The sequence below is a fragment of the Chenopodium album genome, chromosome 1 (genome assembly GCF_948465745.1).
Source record: "Chenopodium album chromosome 1, dcCheAlbu1.1, whole genome shotgun sequence".
NCBI classification, from domain to species: domain Eukaryota; kingdom Viridiplantae; phylum Streptophyta; class Magnoliopsida; order Caryophyllales; family Amaranthaceae; genus Chenopodium; species Chenopodium album.
This window is the reverse complement of record NC_137834.1, coordinates 27,924,743-27,947,195: the sequence shown is the minus strand read 5'-3', so window position 1 is coordinate 27,947,195 and position 22,453 is coordinate 27,924,743. Positions and strand designations below refer to the sequence as shown.

The 22,453-nt window shown below is 42.0% G+C and overlaps 1 pseudogene; it reads left to right on the top strand.

Annotated features, from left to right (window-relative positions):
• The first annotated feature begins 13,519 nt into the window (after positions 1-13,519).
• LOC145577679 (WD repeat-containing protein LWD1 pseudogene) lies at positions 13,520-15,073 on the top strand (annotated as a pseudogene).
• The last annotated feature ends 7,380 nt before the right edge of the window (positions 15,074-22,453 follow it).

Genomic DNA, 22,453 nt, shown 5'->3' with positions numbered 1-22,453 from the left:
ACATGATTTCCTATTTTAGTATTATATTATTAATTCTAAAAGAAAAAGTGAATCATTTACAAAATGCTTTTACCCCAGATCGGTCCATCCATGATACCATTCTAATTGTTCAAGAAATTTTAAACACTTTCCATAAGTCCAATAATATATAAAACACGATGGTGTGCCTTCAAACTAGAAATGGAAAGGGCTTATGATAGAGTAGAATGAGACTTTCTTTGGGAAAGTCTAAAAGCTTTTAGTTTTTTTTTTTTTTTTTTTTTTTTTTTTTTTTTTTTTTTTTATATAAAATGGCCGGATTGCTTGGGTTAAAGAATGTATAACAAAAGTCTCTTTTTCAAGATTAACGGAACATCCACTGAATGGTTTAAACCGTCAAGAGGCCTTCACCATTGAGACCCTCTATCCCCCTACCTCTTTATCATTTGCATGGAAGTATTAATTAGGAAACTTTCTATTTTCCTCATTAAAAAAAAAACACTTTCTATTAAGAGCCCTGAGAACAATTCTGGAATAGGTTTCAAAATTTGTCCTCCTTTCTTCAACATCGCTTGTTTGTTATTTCCATATGATAATCTTATTTTCTGTTGTGCGACGTCTAGTTCTTGCAACAAATTGAAAACCTTACTAAATAATTTCTACATGATTATTGGTCAACTAATTAATTCTCACAAATTGTCAATAACTTTTCCAAAAAAAAAAAAAAAAAAAAAAATCAAAATTCAAGGTGTATTAGTTTTTCCAGTCATTTAATATGACGCCTAATCATGTCTGGGTCGCTATCTTGGAGTACATTTTAGCTCTAACATTCCCGAGAAAGAAGATTATAATTTTTTTCTCCATAAAAGTGAACAAAGAATCCAACATTGGGAAACCAATTTTTTGTCTAAAGTGGACGCCACACTCTTATACAGAGTAACTTAGAGGTTCTCCCTCTTACTTGTGCACCTCTTCTCTCTTGCCAATTGATGTAGCTTCCAAGATTGAATCTTTATTACATTGATATTTTTTTTTTGGCATCAACAAAAACAATACGCCATTGGTAGCTTGGGAGAAAATTTGTAGACCAAAGAGTACGTGGGGGATGGGCCTTCGCCGTACCTTATCACTAAAAAATCTTTTATTGCTAAATTAGGTTAAAAATCATGACAAATGCTACTAACTTTTGGGTAAATAGGACTTTTTTTTTAGTATAAGCACAGTTTAAATGAATCTCACATATATGGAGAAAGATCGTAGCACAACGAGAGAATTTGGAAAGGGTATCTGTTGGTAAATAGGTGATGGCAAAGACATTTTCTTTTGTCTTGACAATTGGGTAGCTAATTAAAGTCTTTTAGTAATCTTACACTTAGATGGAACCCAAATAAATCTTGATAATAAAGTTTCAGAATTTATCTTACCCAATAAACAATGGAATAGACAAAAATTACGAGCCTTGCTTTCTAAAAACATAACGGCGCAAAATCATAGATAGGCATTCCATTACCACTTAATTATATGAGAAAAACTCATGTGTTGCGCCTCACTACGCATGGTAATTTTTTTGGTTAAGTCAATCACTTGTTTTACTCGTAATCTAAATGTTAAAAATAATAATTGGCCCCATCTGTGGATTTGGAAACTTGATATTCCCCCCAAAATCCAGGTTTTCTTGTTGTAAATGTTTAATAATAGTTTAGGCGTTCGATACACTCTACATAAAAGGAACATAATCCCACTAGTAATATGTCTAGTTTGCATTCATCCAAATGAAACTTTAGATCATCTTTTCTCCAATTGCTCTAGAGCTAGAGAAAAATGTGGGCTCTTTCTCTAATAAAAAAAAGTGGTTAGATTGTACGATCTCTTTTGTAATTAAGTTTAACTGATACTTGTAGTTTCTAAGAACATCCCAATACCACAAGAAAATTTTTATCTTTTTCATTTGGAGCACTTAGAAAGAGCGGAATGCTATTATATTTCGCAATGAGTCCTTTGAATGTTTAAGGACTTACCATTGAGTGCAATTTGCGTTCAACAAGAGGTGCCAAAGATCTCTTTATAATACGTTTTCCTCTATATAGGATCTCCCATTCCGTGAGACAACATCCATTAAACACCCTCCTCATCATTCATTCTTGTTCCAAGGAAGCCGTCGTCGTTCAACTTCTTTTAGCTAAACAACTTCAATGGGTCGGTTTGCAACAACTCAGTAGCAACAGGGATAATCATTAGAGACAGTAGTGGCAAACGCAGTTCTTAAGGCTTCTACTTTCAACCTCGACAACACCAAAGCATTCATGGCAGAAGATGCATCTCTTCATAAAGAAGTCCAACTAGCTATCTCTCTAGTGCGGCATTTAGAAAATTTTAATTGAAGGTGACAACCTTTTAGTCATCAACTCAATAAAAAAACACTTGAACACTCCCTTGGCAGATTGAACATGTCATCAAAGATACTCGCTCTTCTCTTCTTTCACGGTTTCATAATTGGAGCATCCACCATATCTATCGGGAGGCAAATTTAGAAGCACATTGGATAGCTATTGTGGGACATAACATTTAGCTCCTAATAGTATGAATATTGATGATTTTTTTATATTGATGTTTGTAATAACTCTGGTTTGTTCTCTATCTACAGATTCTGGTTTTGGAGCCTGCGGTTCTTTACAGATTTCAATTCAAGATCACCTTTAATTTTATCTCATCCCTAGTTATAATTTTATAACCCAAAATCGATAATCCTATTTTAAAATTGAACCATTCACCCAAATTGACACCCATGAGTCAAATCCACATACCTATCAAAAGTTCAAAACTCTCTTTATTAAAATATCTTCACTTCTACTATCACACTGAGAGAGTGAGAGCAACAGCCCCTGTCACCCGAGACGAACTCATGAGATTCATGACAAGTTTCAAGGGTGAAATTAAAGAGCTGATCACCAAAAGCCGGGCTGGCCCAAGTAAAGGTCAGTCGGCGAAGAAGACCCCTCCAGAGAAGGGGAAGTCAGTCAGAGACCGGCAACCAACTCCTCATCCAAAGGAGAAGGCAGCCGGGATCATTGATTGGTCAAATTCTCCTTCCTGGGAAGAACACCAATAACACTCGCCGAACTCAGCAGCCGGTGAGAAGTAAAAAATCAACTCTTGATGCCCGGAGATCATTAACCGGAAGAGAAACCAATCGCTGTCTGAGTCGGCTTCAACGTCAAACTTTCCAGACAGCTTCAACAATATTTCTGCAGGGAGTGCACCCTCCTTGCATGAGAGCCAGACAGGCGGTAATACCGTCCATTCTGGCCCTCACATGATTGGAGCTGTACCGTATGTGCCTACTCAGGCTTACGGACAGTATCCTCCTCACTTCATGCAGCCGACCTTCTTTGGAGGTCAGGCGGCATATCCAAATGTCCAGCCATTGGACTGGCAGCTTCGTCTGCTGCGCCTGGGTGAACAGCCTTCTGCGTTCACCCGGGAGATAACCGAGGCGGCCCAGCCAGCCAAGGTTAAGAATGTATTGGTTGGTGCCTATGATGGTACCACCAATCCGGAAGACCACCTCATGGCTTACACCAACCTCATGTATCTGCAGGGGTCGGATGATGCCACTTGGTGTCGATGTTTCCCGGCTACATTGAAGGGCATTGCCCAACAATGGTTTGGTAATCTGCCAGCCGGGTCCATCGATAGCTTCAGGAAGCTAGCCTTCCTGTTTGCTTCTAACTTCTCAATGAACATCCCTGCTAAGAAAACAAGCCTTGATTTGAGCACTGTTAAGCAGGGAGAGAGAGAAGGGCTGCGCTCATATGTCAGGCGGTTAAATCTGATCAGAATTCAGATTCAGGGACTGTCTGATGAGGTAGCTTTTACAGACTTTTTCAAAGGTCTGACGGGTCGACCTTTAAGTTCGACCTATTCAGAAAAGGGGCTTTCACCCTACAGGCGGCCCTGAGGGAGGCGAAAAGCTACATTCAAGCTACCGACCTCTGCTCGCCTGGTAGCCAGTCGGACTCTAAAAAGTCCGACAAGCAAAAAGACAACCGACCTGCTCAGCCGGCTAAAAAGAAAGAAGAGAGCAAAAAGAGAAAAGAAATCTGGGCGGTTAGTGATTCTGACCAGCCGTCCCAGAAGAAGAAGAAAGAGTTTAAACCGTACGTCCCCAAGTACGAGTTTAACAAGGACTGCAATTCCATCCTCATGGAAATTAAGGACCGGCTGTCCCTAGAGAAGCCGAATCCAATGAAAAGTTCCATTCAATCAAGGAACAAAAATAAATTTTGCCAATACCATGAGGAAGTTGGCCATGACACCAACGACTGTTTCAGCCTTCAAAGGGCGTTGGATCGTCTGGCTGACAAAGGAATGCTGAAGTCCTATATTTCTAAGTCCCCAGCCGGGGCAAAGAAGAAGAATAAAGGTCAGTCCTCTAAGACTACCCCCCAGCCTGCTAGTAGCTCGGATACCGACAAGGAGCCGGTCTACACAATAGCAGGCGGGTTTTCCTGTGGTGGCCCTACCATCCGGGGCACCAAGAGCCATCTTCGAAAGATGGACAAGGATGATGATGAGCAGGCGTCTGCAAGCACCTCCTTCCCAGACGTCTTGATCACTGAGAAGGACAGGGGCAGCGTCCGCCGTCCGCATGATGACCCGATCGTCATTGAATGTAAGGTTGCCAACCAACTGGTTGGAAGAATCCTTATTGACACCGGCAGCTCATCAGACATCATCAGCCTCCGGTGCTTGCAAAAGCTGAAATACAATGTCAGCAGCATGCATCCGGTCACCCACCCCTTGGTTGGTTTTGGGGGTGGGATGGTCTACCCAGCCGGAAGAATTGACTTAGCCATCCGGCTGGGAGAGAAGGGCCAAGGACGACACATTGTCGTCAGATTCTTGGTCGTTGAGGAGTTGACCGCCTACAACATTATCCTTGGCAGGCCAACCCTCAACATAGCCAAGGCAGTAATCATCCCGTCTCTCATGCTCATCAAGTATGAGAGGGATGATGGCACTGTTGGTTCCCTGAATGGGGATCAGAAGACGGCTCGAGAGTGCTATCTTTCAGCCGTCAGAGACACTGTAACCCCAGGCGGCCAGGAACCAATAGACCTTGACAATGTCAAGGATGCTGACCCAGCGCCTGTCCCACCAGCCGCCGGAAAGAAAAGAAAGGCACCTATGCTGATGGAGGTGAAGAAGGAGAAAAAATAGCAATCACTGACCGGTGAATGGTCAGATGAGCTCCGTCCCCAACCGGCTGGTGAACATATTGACATACCTCTGGACGACAGCCGTCCGGAGCGTACTGTGAAGGTTGGGACAGTTGCCTTTGCTAATTTAGGTGCAGACTTGCACCTTCTGCTGAAAGAATTCAAGGACATTTTTGTCTTTGAAGTGGAAGAGATGCCAGGCGTCAGCCCGGATCTTGCTGTCCACAAACTCGCTGTGGACCCTAAAAAGAAGCCCATCCGGCGAAAGAAAAGAAATCACGGCGAGGAAAGAAGTCAGGCGGCAGCTGCCGAAGTAAAAAAGCTGTTGGATGCTGGGTTCATTCGGCCATGTAATTTCCCCGACTGGGTGGCTAATATTGTGCTTGTAAAGAAGCCGAATGGTACCTGGCGGATGTGTGTTGATTACACAGATCTCAACAAGGCATGTCCCAAGGACAGTTATCCGCTTCCTAAGATCGACAGTCTGGTCGATTCAACAGCCGGGCATGCCTTGATGAGTTTTATGGATGCCTACTCCGGCTTCCATCAGATACCCCTGTGGAAGAAAGATCAAGAAAAGACGGCCTTTGTCACTGATCAGGGGCTATTCTGTTACACGGTGATGCCGTTTGGCTTGAAAAATGCGCCGGCTACGTTCCAACGGATGATTAATACTGTCTTTATTAATCAGATTGGGAGGAATGTAGAGGCATACATTGACGACATGATAGTCAAATCCAAACAGCAGGCGGATCACCTTGCTGATCTCCGAGAAACCTTCACCACACTCAGGCGGCATAAGGTCATGTTGAATCCTAAGAAATGCGTCTTTGGTGTTGAGTCTGGGAAGTTTCTCGGATTCCTGATTGATCAAAGGGGGATAGAGGCTAACCCTGAGAAGATACAGGCGGTGATTGACATGAAGTCACCCCGCACTGTCAAGGAAGCACAGAGACTAACCGGTTGCCTGGCTGCTCTGGGGAGATTCCTCAGCCGATCAGGTGACAAATGCCTTTACTTCTTCCAAGCAATCAGGAAGAAGACTAGATTTGAATGGGGGGATGAGGCTGAGGCGGCCTTTCAACGGCTAAAAGAACACCTCCACTCTTTGCCAAGACTTGTTAGTCCACTGCCTAGGGAGGTGTTATACATGTACTTAGCCGTCTCAGATCATGCCCTCAGTGCCGTTCTCCTTGCTGAGAGAGACGGTGTTCAGCTTCCGGTCTATTTCATTAGCCATGTCTTAAAAAATGCTGAGCTCTGGTACCCCATGGTAGAAAAATTTGGCCTTGCCCTGTATGTGGCTTTCAAGAAATTGAAACCTTACTTCCTGGCTCATCCGGTGGTAATCTACACCGACCAGCCCCTCAAGCGGCCAATGTCTACTTTGGAGTCATCCGGCAGAATGTTGAAATGGGCTATTGAAATGCAAAGTCTTGAAATCACTTTTGAACCTAGAAAGGCAGTGAAAGGTCAGGCGTTTGCCGACTTCATTGTTGAAATGACCCGTCCGGTGGCTCCGGATAATCTTGATCAGGTTTGGAAAGTGTATGTAGACGGGAGCTCTAAAAAGAACGGCTGTGGTGCAGGCGTAATCTACGAGTCTCCTGAAGGGGACAGATTTGAGTATGCACTACGCTTCAAATTTCATGCCTCTAACAATGAGGCGGAATATGAAGCCCTGCTAGCCGGCATTCGCATGTGTAAGGCGGCAGGGGCCATGAAAATTGACGCCTACTCTGATTCTCAATTGGTTGTTAGCCAGTATGAGGGAAGCTACGAGGCTACTCATCCGGCTATGATTAAATATCTTCAGGCAGTTAAAGAAGAGACCAAGTCACTTGAGGAATTCCGGCTGAGTCAAGTGCCTAGGTCGGAAAACAATCAGGCGGATGCATTGTCAAAACTGGCGTCTTCCGCCTGCCATGATACGCCTCGGTCAGTCTTTTGGGAAGTTCTTGAAAAGAGAAGCATCTATGAGGATCCCATTGGAATTCTGGACCGAAACTATACCTGGATGGATGGCATCCGGGCCTACCTCTCAGACGGTACACTTCCTGATTCGCCACAGGAAGCAGCCGTCCTGAAAAAGCGAGCTGCAAGATTTGAGTTGAAAAATGGAGAACTCTTCAAGGCGGGTTTTCTTAAACCTCTGTTGAAGTGTGTCGCCCCTGAAAAGGGGAAGGAAGTCCTCGAAGATCTGCATGCGGGATTCTGCGCCTCCCACATAGGCGGCAAGTCCCTAGCCGTCAGAGCCAGACGACATTATTTTTGGCCCACTCTTGAGGCAGACGCCAAGGAGTTGGTGAAGAAATGTGACAAGTCCCAAAGGTTTGGCCCACTGATTCGCCGCCCGGCTACTGATCTGACGGCAATCCACAGCCCAGTCCCATTTTCCAAATGGGGCATGGATATCTTGGGTCCATATACGCCTGCGCCAGGCGAAAAACGCTACATTTTGGTGGCTGTGGATTATTTCACCAAATGGGTAGAAGCTCAGCCGGTTAAGAACATCGAGACAAAGGATGTCATCTCCTTCATTTGGAAGAACATCATCACCCGGTTTGGGGTACCTATGTATATGGTGTTTGATAATGGCCCTCAATTTGAGACCCCCCAGCTCAAGACTTGGTTGGGAGATCAGGGTATCTCACATTGTTTTGCATCAGTCGGCCGACCCCAAGAAAACGGCCAAGTTGAAGCCTTCAACAAACTCATCTCAGACGACATAAAAAAGAAAATTGAAAGAGCTGGTGGTTTATGGGCAGAGGAATTAATTCATGTCCTGTGGGCCATCCGGACTACTGCTAAAGGGGCAACCGGAGAAACCCCATTTCTTATGGTATACGGTGCTGAAGTCGTCTTGCCCATTGAGCATTATGAGCCGACTCTCAGAGTTATGCTCTATGATGAAGAGGCAAATTGGGAGGCCATGCGGCTGGCATTGGACTCCCTCCCGGAACGCAGGGGCAACGCTGCCCTGCGCCATGAGATATAACGTCTGAGAATGACCAGAGCTTATAACAAGAGAGTGCACAAGCATCCCCTGAAAATGGACGACTTCGTGTTACGAAAAATGGAGGCAACCGGTAGGGCCAATGAGGCTGGGAAGCTAACCCCTAATTGGGAAGGCCCCTAACGGATTTATGAAGAAGTCAGGAACGACACCTACCGTCTGGAAACTCCGGACGGTCGCCGCCTGCCTAGAACTTGGAATGTAGACAATCTAAAAAAGTACTACTTCTGAGAAAGTATAATTTTTGTAAACAGTAAGTCAATTAATGAAAATTCAGGCTTTGTTTGCAGAATTATTTTTGCCATTTTTATCATTCGTCCGCCGGGGTAATACCCAGACGGACCCAGTGTTTAACTTACTAAGTTTGATACTTAGTTTGGTTGAACATTATTTTTGCCATGTTTATCATTTTTATTGTTTGTCCGCCTGGGTAAAACCCAGACGGACTCTTTATTTAAATTACGTTTGATAGTGTAATTTAATAATTGCTGGACCGCCTGGGTAATACTCAGACGGACTATTCGTTCAACAAGCTAAGTTCGATATTTAGTGTAAATTCAATGTTGTAATTATTCTCGGCCAAATGATCCGATTAAAAACTAAGCACAAAAACGCTTAGTAGCTATATACAACCGGTCTCAAACAAGACCAAAGGCCAATATGGCCGGATGGTTGCTTATTTTATAAAACCGCCTGTCCCAACATGGACAAGGGCGTCCGAGGACACCCCTCCGGGTGCAATCGTCACAGAGAACAGACTATTTGTCGGTTCTACGTATCCATGTAGACTGCGAAAATTGAACGACCAAATTGGTCAACTCATAGTTGTCTGACCAGAATAATCTATGAAGAACAATTAAGTAACCAAGTACCGGATGCCCTAAGGCATCAGTCGGTCATTGGTTGAAATTCTTACTTGGGTTATTTATTCCAAAGTTGCACTCACTTCCCCTATTGGGGCAAAAGGTGGTGTAATGGCTACGCGTTAACCCCAGACGGAATTTACCGCATGGGTAAGAAGCTCAAACACCATTGTGACCGGTATTATGACCGGCTGTGCACTTGGTTTGGGGCAATCACCATTGTGATTGATTGGCCTAAAAACACTCCATACTTCTCATAGTATTAAGTGTTTTCAAGCCAATCAATCAGCTTGAAATAAAACCAACCACACAGCTGCCCAGGGGCAAGAGCACCCGGATTGCAAATTGCCGCATGCTTTTTAAAGTTAGGCAAAATATTAAAGAATTGCAAACAGATGCAAAACTCAAAACACAAATATATATAAACACCGACTGAGTCAGAATACTTCATTAATATTTAAAATGGCACAAGGGCCAGAGTAAGTGTTAACCGGACACATTCGGTGAAGAAGGAAAGATAAAATGTTAACCCAACTCCATAGTTGGTAAAGATACAATAATACACGACATACAAGCCGGTAAAGAAACAGAATGGCATACTGCCGCAGAAAGTGGGGAGGCCCGCCTAAGGCTGAGGTGGAGTCTTCTCCGGCTGAGTATGGCTGGCTTGGCCCTCGTGATGATCATCCGCCGCCTCCTCATCATCAGAGACTTCATATCCCTGCTCAGCAGCCTAGTCTTTGAAGCGAGGCGGTGGAGCATCACCCAGTTGCTGGGCATCATACACCGCAGTGGCGTAATCATACCTCAGCTTATAGACCTCAAAGTCTATCTCTGGGTAAAGGAGGCCCCAGGTGATCTTCAGCTGAGCCAAGTTGTCCCGTTCATTCTCCTCAGTCAGCCGGGTCTGCTCCTGGGCCAGCTCATCCGACTGCTTGTTGCGCAGATTCATAAGCTCGACCTTCAGGCGGTCATTGTCTATCCGGAGTTGGGCATTTTCCTTGTCAGCATCCTCCAATGCCTTGAGATCTGATTTGGCATCTTTCAGCTTCTTGTCAAGGTCATCAGCCCGGCTGTTAGCTTCATCGTTTGCAGCCGTTAAACTCCGGATCAGCTCCTCCTGTTTCAACTCTACTGCTTTAATCTTTAAATTACACATATAATCAGAATGTTCAGCAAAGTTGAGGTTTTCTAGGGCCCTCCGTTTGGCGTCATTTACCTCCTCTTGCTTCCGCCTGAAGGGGCCCCGGAGACTGTCCACTCTCACCATAGCCTGAGACAATAACAGCCGGTCTATGAGTTACTTAGTCAAATTAAAGAATAAAGACATAAAGGTAAAGGGATCATTTACCTCAGCCAGAGAACCCATTATTCGGTCGAAGTCCACGACCTGCAGATCAGGTATGGAGGCCTTCTCAGACCGGGTGAGGGTCCTCACCATTCGCTTTGCGAAGCTTGCAAGATCCGGCTGGTCAGAAGTCAGATCTGCATCAAAAGTAGTGCTTTGTGAGATAGAAGCAGTGTAGTCGGCATTCATCTGTTGCCGGCTGCTGACTGACCCTTTTGAAGGATCAACCTTGGTCTTGATTCTCATAAAATCAAGTGGCCAAGGTATTTCAGTTCGTTCCTTACCTTGAGCTTCCGGATGGGTCTCCGGCTTGTTCTCCTCCCCAGTGGTTGCCGCACCGCCTGCAACCTTAGGTGTCTCGCCACCCTTCGATGCCGTTGAGACATTCGGCGCTTTCTGATGTTCTGAGCTTTCGCTGAGTTTTTTCAGAACAGCAGGGGATTTGCCCCCAGTCGTTAGACGACCGGATTGGGCAGATGTTTGTTTCTGGGGGGGGATCCTTCCTGGCGGATTTGGCAGCCGGAGCCTTCTCCAGATCATCTCCCTGCCTTTTGAGCAACTTGGAGAATGATCGTGGAATCCTCTTGACGGACTCCTGAGAAAGAAGCAAAATGTAAGCATACCCAACCGGTATATATATATATATATAAAAAAAAAAAACATATAGAGTCAAGCGGTCTTACCCCACCTTTCTTCGTATCCTTAGCCTCGACGGCTGCCTTTTTGGCAAGTGTCGCCTCCTTGCGCAGCAGCGCCGCAGACTTAGCAGGAGTTTTACCCTGGTCAACCATCCTCAAGGCTTCGTCTGCAAAAGCAAGAATTTCAAGTTAGAAAAAATTAAGGCAAGTTTGCAATAAAAATGAAATAACAATCATTCCGGATGAGAAGTATTCTACCCCTGGGAAACATTGTACTCAGCCCGCAGGCGGACAAGAAGCACTCGTCCTTGAAGAAGTCCGGATGGGGGATCCAGTTCTTGGGAACTATAATGTGAGTCCCATTCCCCATGGGCTCAGTTGTTGTCTCAAAAAATCCCGGCTCTATTATTTGCTCCCGAGCCTTAGTAGATAGCACCGGGAGAGGGCATTTCCGGCCTAGAAGAGTCGGCTCGGTGTTGTACCGGCGCAGTGTCCGGTTGTGTCTTAGGGTGGGGGAGGAAATCAAATAAAACTTGTCTTTCCACCCGGACCATTTGGACACTTTGTCCAAAGTCATTAAGTATTGGGGTAAGGTAGTCAGCGTATACCATACCCCATGGCCGCCTGGAGCCTTGCTCAAATAGTGCATGTGAGCGAAGGCAGAAAAACTGGGGTTCAAATTCTGAAACTCGCAGGCGGCGATGTAACTCAATATATTCACCCACGAGTTAGGGGTGAGCTGCTAAACCCCCATATCATACCCCTTGAGGATTTCCTAATCCCGGGGTGGAGGGGGAACCGGAGGCCGGCTTCGATAACCGCCTCATATCAGATGAAGTAATCATCTGCATGGTCAATGTCGTCACTCCAGGCCATCACAGCATCAGCCGGAGGGACAATAACCTCCCAACCCCTTCCAAAGGGATGTTTCTCTTTAAAGGCCCTGAACCCGCTATTAAGAAGGGCAATGTTACTCGTCAGCATCCGGGTCCTTTTGGGGTTGGGATTGTCAGCAACCTTGGGCGGCTGCTGATAGTCAGCCGCAAAATCACCCTGGTCGGAGCCGGAAGATTCCGCTCTTGATCCTTGGCCGGCCTCAGCATCGCCGGCTTCATTAGAGGAGGCGGCTCCCTCGCCGTCTACCTCTCTTATTCCAGAGCTCCCGGAGGTAGAGGGAGCCTCTTCGTCAGATCCGCTCTCCTCCCAATCCCTCTGTTCCCCTTCCGGGAAAACCTCATCGGCTGGCCCTCTCATAGTGCGTCGGCTTTTAGACCGCCTGGCCGTCTGTTTCATTCTGGCCATTGTGTCCTGCACAGACACAGAGAGGGAGGAATTCGGAGATGAGCATATTGGTTCCGACAGTCCAGAAGAGGCACCCCCTGTTCTAGACTCAGCCGTTCCGGGGGATCGGCTGAGTGTCCTAGGCAGTGCCGAGTGGGTGGATTTTTACCCTAGACACGTGGACCAATGAGAGGTCGCCACGTGTCGAGCTCAGGATGGCCCATGTGGCTCAACATCCTCTTGACACTTGGCGCCCTCAGATACGCCTCTGAAATGGCGGCCTTCAAGGGCCCAAATCCCAAGGAGCGCCGTAAAACGGCGCAGCCCACTAAAATCTAGGTCAAGTGACCTAGATAGGGGCACATTCTCCAACGACCCTATAAATAGGGAGATATTTCCCCATTTTGGGGACACAATCAATCATTTATTACACCTTTATTCTCTTACATCAGAGAAAGACCTGAGCTTGGAATCCGAGCAGATAGCCACCTAAATTTCCGTTTTCTTTATTCCGTTTCAAGTTACTAACTTGACCGTCGGAGGCGGAGCTCCAACCACCCGGAGTCTCCGTTATTTTGCAGGTGTAGCTCAGCCGGATCAGACTTCGTGACGTAACTCTCCCAAGGGACAAAAACACCCAAAACACATCTCTTCATAAAGAAGTCCAACTAGCTAGCTCTCTAGTGCGGCATTTAGAAAATTTTAATTGAAGGTGACAACCTTTTAGTCATCAACTCAATAAAAAAACACTTGAACACTCCCTTGGCAGATTGAACATGTTATCAAAGATACTCGCTCTTCTCTTCTTTCACGGTTTCATAATTGGAGCATCCACCATATCTATCGGGAGGCAAATTTAGAAGCACATTGGATAGCTATTGTGGGACATAACATTTAGCTCCTAATAGTATGAATATTGATGATTTTTTTATATTGATGTTTGTAATAACTCTGGTTTGTTCTCTATCTACAGATTCTGGTTTTGAAGCCTGCGGTTCTTTACAGATTTCAATTCAAGATCACCTTTAATTTTATCTCATCCCTAGTTATAAGTTTATAACCCAAAATCGATAATCCTATTTTAAAATTGAACCATTCACCCAAATTGACACCCATGAGTCAAATCCACATACCTATCAAAAGTTCAAAACTCTCTTTATTAAAATATCTTCACTTCTACTATCACACTGAGAGAGTGAGAGCAACAACCCGGTGTTCCAAAACCCCACCTCCGGCCCCCATTTCACCTCAAAAAAATCCTCAACATTCAACTCCACCCCCAAAACAAAGCTGAAACCTTGAAAGCCTCCATTAACAAGAATGGGAGCAAGCAGTGAACCATCACCAATGAACCCAGAACCCTTCTCTTCCGACGACCAACAAAAACAACGCTCCGAAATCTACACCTACGAAGCACCCTGGCACATCTACTCCATGAATTGGAGCGTTCGTCGCGACAAAAAATACCGTCTCGCAATCGCCTCCCTCCTCGAACACTCCCAAAACCGCGTCGAAATCGTTCAACTCGACGATTCAACCGGCGAAATCAAAGCCGACCCTTCTCTCTCCTTTGACCACCCTTACCCACCCACCAAAGCAATCTTCATTCCCGACAAAGATTGCTCCAAACCCGATTACCTCGCTACTTCCTCCGATTACCTTCGAATCTGGCACATCAATTCGGATTCCAACTCTGTTGAGCTCAAATCTCTTCTTAATGGGAACAAAAATTCCGAGTATTGTGGACCCTTAACCTCGTTTGATTGGAATGAGGCTGAACCGCGTCGTATTGGGACTTCTTCGATTGATACGACGTGTACGATTTGGGACATTGAGAGGGAAACTGTTGATACTCAATTGATTGCGCATGATAAGGAGGTTTATGATATTGCTTGGGGTGGTGCTGGGGTTTTTGCGTCGGTTTCAGCTGATGGGTCTGTTAGGGTTTTTGATTTGAGGGATAAAGAACATTCGACGATAATTTACGAGAGTTCTGAGCCTGATACTCCTTTGGTTAGATTAGGGTGGAATAAGCAAGACCCAAGATATATGGCAACTATTATAATGGATAGTCCTAAGGTGGTTGTGCTGGATATTCGGTTTCCGACGCTTCCGGTGGTGGAGTTGCAGAGGCATCAAGCAAGTGCTAATGCTATTGCTTGGGCACCTCATAGTTCTTGTCATATTTGTACTGCTGGTGATGATATGCAGGCTTTGATTTGGGACTTGTCTTCAATGGGGCAGCCTGTGGAAGGTGGGTTGGACCCGATTTTGGCGTACACGGCTGGGGCGGAGATTGAGCAGCTTCAGTGGTCCTCGTCTCAGCCTGATTGGGTTGCCATTGCTTTCTCTAATAAGCTTCAGATTCTCAGGGTTTGATTGGTAGAGTAGAAAATTGATTGGAGATAAGTGTAGCATATGATTAATTGTTTATTTATGGAAGGAAAAATTGTTATTTGGTTGTTGCTATTGTGTTTCTGTTGTGTTTTGTGCTTAATAATGTTGGCATAGTAAGGTAGTTTTTGGATTTGTATGATTAGTGACTATGTTATGATGTTATGTTTAGCATAGTTAGTGAGTCTTTGAATTTTGATCTGTTTGTTTGCCTGTATTGGAAAAATAAAAGTAAAAAAATGTGGTGTGATGATGTTGCAGAATGAAATTGCAGACTAAAATAGGACATCGACAGTGTTGTTGATTATGTTTGTGAGTTGAATTTAAACTGGCCGAGTTGTTATGTAATGTTGAAGTTGGACTGATGCTAAAAGCTGATAGCAGTTGCAACTTATAAAGTTTGCTGCTTCTATACTAGTTTGTAGTTACATGTACAGATTATCGGCTGTGCTCTTTGATGCTACACTCACTAAGCTTGAGTGGCTGAAGCAAATAAATGTCATGGATAACCGGTTTCTGGTGAAGGTTACAATTTACTGTATGCCCTGGGAATATGTTTCAGTTTTCGCTGATGTGCTACATGCTGTTGTAAATTGTAATATTTGCATGTTGCTGAACTGCCTATATAAGTCTACAACTTGAATATGCTGAATTCTGTTGCTGAAGCCTGAAGTGGACTATAGCTTGAAGATGCTCAATTCTATGTTATTGCCCGGCCTACAAATGCCCTGCACCACCACATCCAGCCACATACTAGTATCATACCATGCCCAATAACCAGGCTTACTGCCTAGCCATGCCTTTAGGAGTTACGTGGCTGTCAATTCTTTAACCACGGATTATAAAATTTACGTCTGCGATCTGTGTTGATTTGGTCATCATGCAGCCAATGTGCCTCATCTGCATTTTGGGCTAGCTGCCTAGCTCAGATTCAAACTTTTGTGTCCTTGTGAGAGCTAGAGAGTATTAATTATGCCTGTGTGTATTGTTACTACTAACGTATGTGACTATGCTCCCATTAAATGTATATTATTCCCTTTAATCATCATCGACTTCTGTTATTAGTATATGTCCATATGATGTCGAAGTTGCCTGATGATGTAAATGCCAGATTTCATATTTCTCTTGCCAGTGAGGAGACTGAGGACTCCAGGAACTTTTTTATTTATTTACTTCCTCCGTTTCTTTTTAGTTGACACATTTCTTTAGTCACGTTTGTCAATGTACAAATTCAATCATTAATATAATTAATATATTTAATGGCCAATAAAATAAAATTAAAAAAAAGTTGATATTTTGAAAATATATATTATAACGAATCTAATAAGATCTCATTCGACTATATTTTTCTTCACATATGAATCATAAAACATGGTCAAAGGGAGATGTATGAATAGTGCTAAATTCAAAACGTATTAACTAATAAAAAACGGAGGTAGTACAAAAGAGGGGTGCAAGAAGTCCTTGATATAGAGTATTCCCTCCGTTTGTTTTAAGTAGTTCATTTACAATTTTGGCCAATTAATCAAATTGATATTCCTATAAATACTCTCTCCGTTACGAATTACTTGCAACAAAGAGGGTGCTTCTGAACTAAGGGTGTAAAAAGGGAGGGAAATTTTGTGGTCTCAATTTTTATATGGAATCATGTGACTCACTTTTTAAGGGTCCTTTTTTTCCCCTCTCTTTTTTTAGCTGTCCTCAAATCCCTCACTTAACATCCAAGAGATGAGGCAAATATTATAAAATTTATGTCCTATAGATCCCTCGATTGTTTCCCTCTGCAAATATTATACAATTGAGGGATTTGTAGGACATAAATTTTATAATTCGTGGTTAAAGAATTTTAGGACTCACTTGACATCCAAGAGAAGAGACAAATAGTTGATGACATCCTGCTCAATATGGAAGGGGACTCACTTCCACGAGGGAGGAGGCCTTCTGACCTCATTAGCAATCAAGCACTTTGTACACAGATGTACTACAAGCAGATGGTTTAAAAAAATAAAAAAACATATTCAACTGGAGAATGTTGTAGGTGTCAGGAGCAAGAAGTTAGGCAAGACAGGACCCAAGCCCAATACTCAGATGAGTGGCTTATGTATGTGTCTCTATATAAGAGAATCACAAATAAGAGCTATGGTGCAACACTGAATGTTTCACATGTCAACATACATAGGTTAAAGAAAAAGGGGATACTCAGGGCAGTCATAGAAACTTATCACACTACATTAAGTGACAATCACAAAGTGGCAAGGTTGAAACGGGTGCTTAATCATGTTAACCCTCTTCCTAAAGAGGGTGACCCTACTTTTGTGGATATGCAACATTTCATCCACATTGATGAGAAGTGGTTCTATTTAAACCTGGAAACAAGGACCTTTTACCTAGCACCAAATGAAGAAACCCCATACAGAGCACAACAATTAAAAAAAAGGTTCAAGTTGAAGGCAATGTTTATGGGAATGATTGGCAAGCCTTAATATGATCAACAAGGGACTCTGATTCACTCAAAAAAGTATGGTCTCTTTCCTTTTGTCAAATATGAGAGGGCCAAGAAGACTAGCAAAAATAGAGCAAGTACATTGAAAACAAAAGCAATTCAGAGTGTCAACAAAGAAGCTACAAGGGGCATGCTGTTACACAAAATCATTCCAACTATGCATATAGAGTGACCATCAAAGTTGTTAAAAAAAATAATCATACAATGGGACAATGCAAGGCCTCATCAAATTCCAATAGATGAGGAATTTTTTTGGCAGTCACTCAAGCAAATGGATTTAACATCCAATTTGTATCCCAACGTGCCCAATTCCTGACCTTGTTTTGGATCTTGGTCACTTTAGGGTTATACAGTCAATCCAATAACAGTCATTCCAAAAATATTTGGATGAACTTTTGGAAAAAGTGGTAGAGGCATTTGAGGTATTTGATCCAACACTCAACAAGTATTCCTGGATCATTCTCCAATCATGCATGATAAAAATATTGGGAAAAGAGGGTGGAAATAACTTCAATCCACCACACATGTCAAAGGCAAGACAAGACAGGAAAATGAATATGGAAGAAATACTGGAAGTAAGCAGGGAGCTCATAACTCAGACTATGAACTACCTCAACACCATTTTCATTCTAACAACAGAAATGCAATAAAAAACACAAGAGATGGAAGTGGATTTAGACTGATGAAGTAGTGATGCAAACAACGACCTTTTGAATTGGATGCAAGTTTTTGAAGATGAAGATGCCAAACACAAGTTTTTGTTTATGAAGATGCAACCAACAACCTCTAGACTAACTCATGAACTGCCACACATAACCAGTAACAGTTAAACTTGTATTTTGTTTGTTTTTGTATTAGTTATGTGTATATTGGTAAATAGGCTAGGAATATTAGTATGGTAGTCATGACAGTATAGTGTAAATGAAGTAGGACTTATGTAAAGTCTCAATAATTTGAAAATGCAAAAATACAAGTGCACATATGCTTGTTCTATTATTGCATTGACTAAGGTACCAATATCCATCAGATGGGATTGTGTTAACCATAGCATATTCCCTCAACAAGGAACCTTAACAACAACATCTCTATGAATGTGTTGGAGCCATCCTTTGTTAAGGGACTACTGTCAGATGAGTCCCTTTATCATCTGGATATACATTACACTTTGATTCATGAATGGAGAGGGACTCAATGCACCAACAACATAAAACAACATTTGGGACTCAAATAATCTAGAAAATAGCACACTCAACCATAGTATTTAATGGACCATAATGAAAGAATTACGCTCATCATCCATGTACTACAACATTCCCCTAACTAAACAAGGAAACAGTTAGGACTCATATACATAAAACATGAACTAGGGTCTCAAACAATAAACACAATCAACAAGCATAAAGAAAAGAAAAAAAAACCAACAACATCCACCATCATCCATAAAAAAAAACCAAACTCTAAAATCAATCAGCATAATATACCAACAACCATCAGTAACCATCAACCACATTTCACCGGGCTACTAAAAGACTATACAACATATTCAACATCATAACAAGTACAACCAGCAATAACAATCAGCATAAGCAACCAAGCAACAAATGAAGGAACTCAGATTTAGCATGCGATACCAGAATCAAGGACACTGCACTCAACATGATAACCAAATCAAAATCAATTTCACCTAATAAAAGTATAATTTTATCACAATAAACAAGTAAGGTTTAGCAATAGCTACGCTGCAAGAACAATTAGAGGGAGGGAAGTCATGAGGGTATTTGTCCCTCATAGAGGCCAGGTAAGCACGAAAGGAGTCAAGAACCTCCGCCACTACACCAGCTGCCTCATACCCACCTTGCTCTACCAGATCTAACTCCCCAGAATGGTTTTTCTTCTTAACAACAACTTCAGTTGGGTCCTCTTTTAACCACGACACCGACATTAACCAAGGCACCATCATTCGAAAGATTTGGACCCAGTGTAGGATGAATAGCCTCCTTTTCCGATGTATCTCCCCTCAAACCCTCCTCTTCATCGTCACTGGAACTGTACGCAGCAAGTTTAGCCTCAATTTTGCCATTGGTGAACCTCGAGAACGAAGCAGTGCACCGACGAACTAGTTTCATCATTCTAGTTCCTTGTTGCGCCCTGTAGCATGTGAACAGAGGGTCATTCTCCTTCTCAGTGCATTGAAGGGACTCATTTGGATCTGGGATGAAATCATGGTGTGTGGAAGAGAGTAAGAAATTGAATTTAGGGTTTCACAGAGAAAATGAGAGGGGGAAGAAAGTATGAAGAGGAGAGAGAAGAGGAAAAACAGAAGTAGGTTTAAGGGTTTATGTAGAATTTCTAGAGAAATCTCCAGAAGAAGTTTATATTCGGCAGCATATTCAAGGGGAATTGAATGCAATTCATTCAATGAGGTAGTTGAGGAGATGAGTGATCTTTGATGAAATAAGGATGGAGGGGTTCAATTTTTGGTGGGAATGGTTAAAGTTACTAATTAGATTAAGTGTTAAGTAAGTGTAATTATAACATGTTAAACAAACATAAAAAATAAAAGTAAGGGTAAAGTCGTCATTTCACTTTTAAAAAGTTACTAAAAAAGGAAAGAAAAAAGTTTGTTGCAAGTAATGTGTACCAGCCATTTTTATTAGTAATTGTTGTGGGTAATTCATAACCAAGGGAGTATAACTTAAAATCCCTTCGTCAAATTGTTGGTATAAAAGCTGTCAATTGTGACAATTGTATCAACTTTTTTATTTGAACTTATAAATTCTAAAATTGCTTTAGGTGTGCTTTTGTATGAAATTGTTTGAGAAAAATAATTTAAAGTTATTTTGTTTGCACTTATGTGAAGTTAATAATCAATTTTTTTTATAATTAACTTAAGATGAAAAAGGAAGACCCTTAGCATTATATGACAAACTAATTTTGTGTCCGGGTTGTTTATTAAATTTCATTATAAATTTTTTATCTACATGCTAAATTTTAAAACATATCATTGATACAAATAGTGTTACGTAAGGTCTTTTGATTTAGGATATTTTTTTTGTAAGATAGGATACTAATAAGGGTGTAAATCGGCTTTGCGGTCCGGTTTATCAGTTTTTGGTTTGTAGCGGGTCAGTTTTTAACGGGTTAGAATTATTATCGGCTCAGTTTAGGTCAGTTTTAAATAATTGGCTAGTGTAGACACCCATTTGTGTCTCCCCAAAACCAAACCCAGTGATGAGTACCTTTCACGTCGAATCATAATCGAATGAGGTGAAAGTGTGGAAAGTCTAGTGTTGCGGATAGTTTTAATTTCTTTTCTCTTCTCTCTGTTTTTGAAAACTTATTTTAAGAAAACAGCCAATCCAGTTTGGTTGGTCCATGATATGGGTCCAATAGTAGTGTAGTTGGATGGGGCTTGACAAGAGCTTTCCAACGATATATTATAAGCTCAATTTCGATGAATATCGAGGAAGTTATGGCCAAATTACTTAACTAGGCCCGGTTTGAGCCTTATATGCGGCCCAATGATCTAGGGGAGAGCCTAATATAGATTTATCATTCCTAATGCAATTAGGAATGGTTTTAGTCTTCTAGATTCTTCTAGAAGGTTCTTTTCATTCCTAATTCAATTAGCATTGATAAATTGACTTTTGTTGACTTTTTAGAGTTTTAATTAGAATCAAAGAACATTTTTTGAGGGAAATACGATTTAATCCTCTTGTACGGCAATTTTTATCTGATTTTAAGAAAACGTGTGGATTTTTGAGTCAGCGCCAAACGCCAGCTGTAGCGCCTGACGCTATGATTGGCGCCTGGCGCCAACCTTAGCGTCTGGCGCTAAGGTCAGCGTTTGGCGCCAACTCGGTTTTTTTTTTGCGCCAGAACTCTATTTTTGATATTTTATCTTTTTGGCTGATTTTCTTTATAAATAACGTCGTAAAAACTCCGTTTTCGATCATCAATTTCCATTAATCAATTCTCATCAATTCTCTCTCATTTTCACCAACTCTCATCAAGAATTTCTTGATTCTCTCTCTCTTTTCTAAACTACCCTTTTACAAACACAATTCCTCATATATTAGCACTAGACATACCTAGCATTGTTCGAAGTTGTCTTCGCTCTAGACGTGAAAGGTTTTAATTTCTGAGGGTTTGGTCCCAAATCTTTATTTCAATTATTTAATTTAATTCTTTGATTATTATTTTCCTTGAAGTTACTAACGTGTGTATTTTGTTATTAGAAAGAAGTACGAGGCATCCAAGTAAGTGATTTTAATTGATTTATTGATATTATGATATAGAAATCATGCTTAGGTTGTTATTATGATTCATAGTGTCATGTTAGGGCGTTTTGATCTTCCTAGTATCATGTTTAGGGTAACTTTAATATCAAATATGACAATTGTGATTCCTGCGATGCTTCCTATTTTCTTTCCTAATATTCATGTTAGTATCATGTTAGGGTTAAATATTTGATCTTTATTGTTTAGTGACATGCTAGGGTTTGTTACTAATCTTGTTAGTATCATGCCTAGGATCTTGCTATCATTATTATGCTTTAACATGAATATCATGATTATTATTGTTATGATTATAATTATTATGATGATTATTATTATGTTGCTTGATGATTATTTATTGCTTGATCACGCCTTTTATGCATGTTTAAAGGGAATTTGGTACTTGTAATCACGCTTAATAAGATAATTAATAATCTTGTTAGGGTTAATGTGATTATAATTCAAGTGATCGCCAATAATAGTTTATTTGTGCATTAATATTCAACCAACATAGATAAACAGGTTTAGGGTTAATCCTATTGATGGCATGTTAGTAAAAAAGCGCACATGAATACGATCAGAATAAAGTAGAGGCCTATTATTAGGGCAGGTTCAATCTCTTTTAGGTTGTATTTGTACCTTCATCCCCGAACCCTATTTGGTTCAAGACCTTATAGAGTTGACGATCTCTTGGATCGTTAAAGGGTGTAACCTTCACCTCGTGAACGGTTTACAAGTTCCTAAAAAACTTGTTGGCGACTCTTTTGCTCTATCTTCTTTCCCTTTGGACGCCACCGTACTTTAGTGTATGATCACAGTGGGGTTCAAGCTAGGGGTTAACGCTTGAAATATTCCCTACAGTTTTTGGCGACTCCACTAGGGAGGATTTCTATTTTAATTCCTGAATTTGTTTCGGCAATGATTTAGAATGAGTG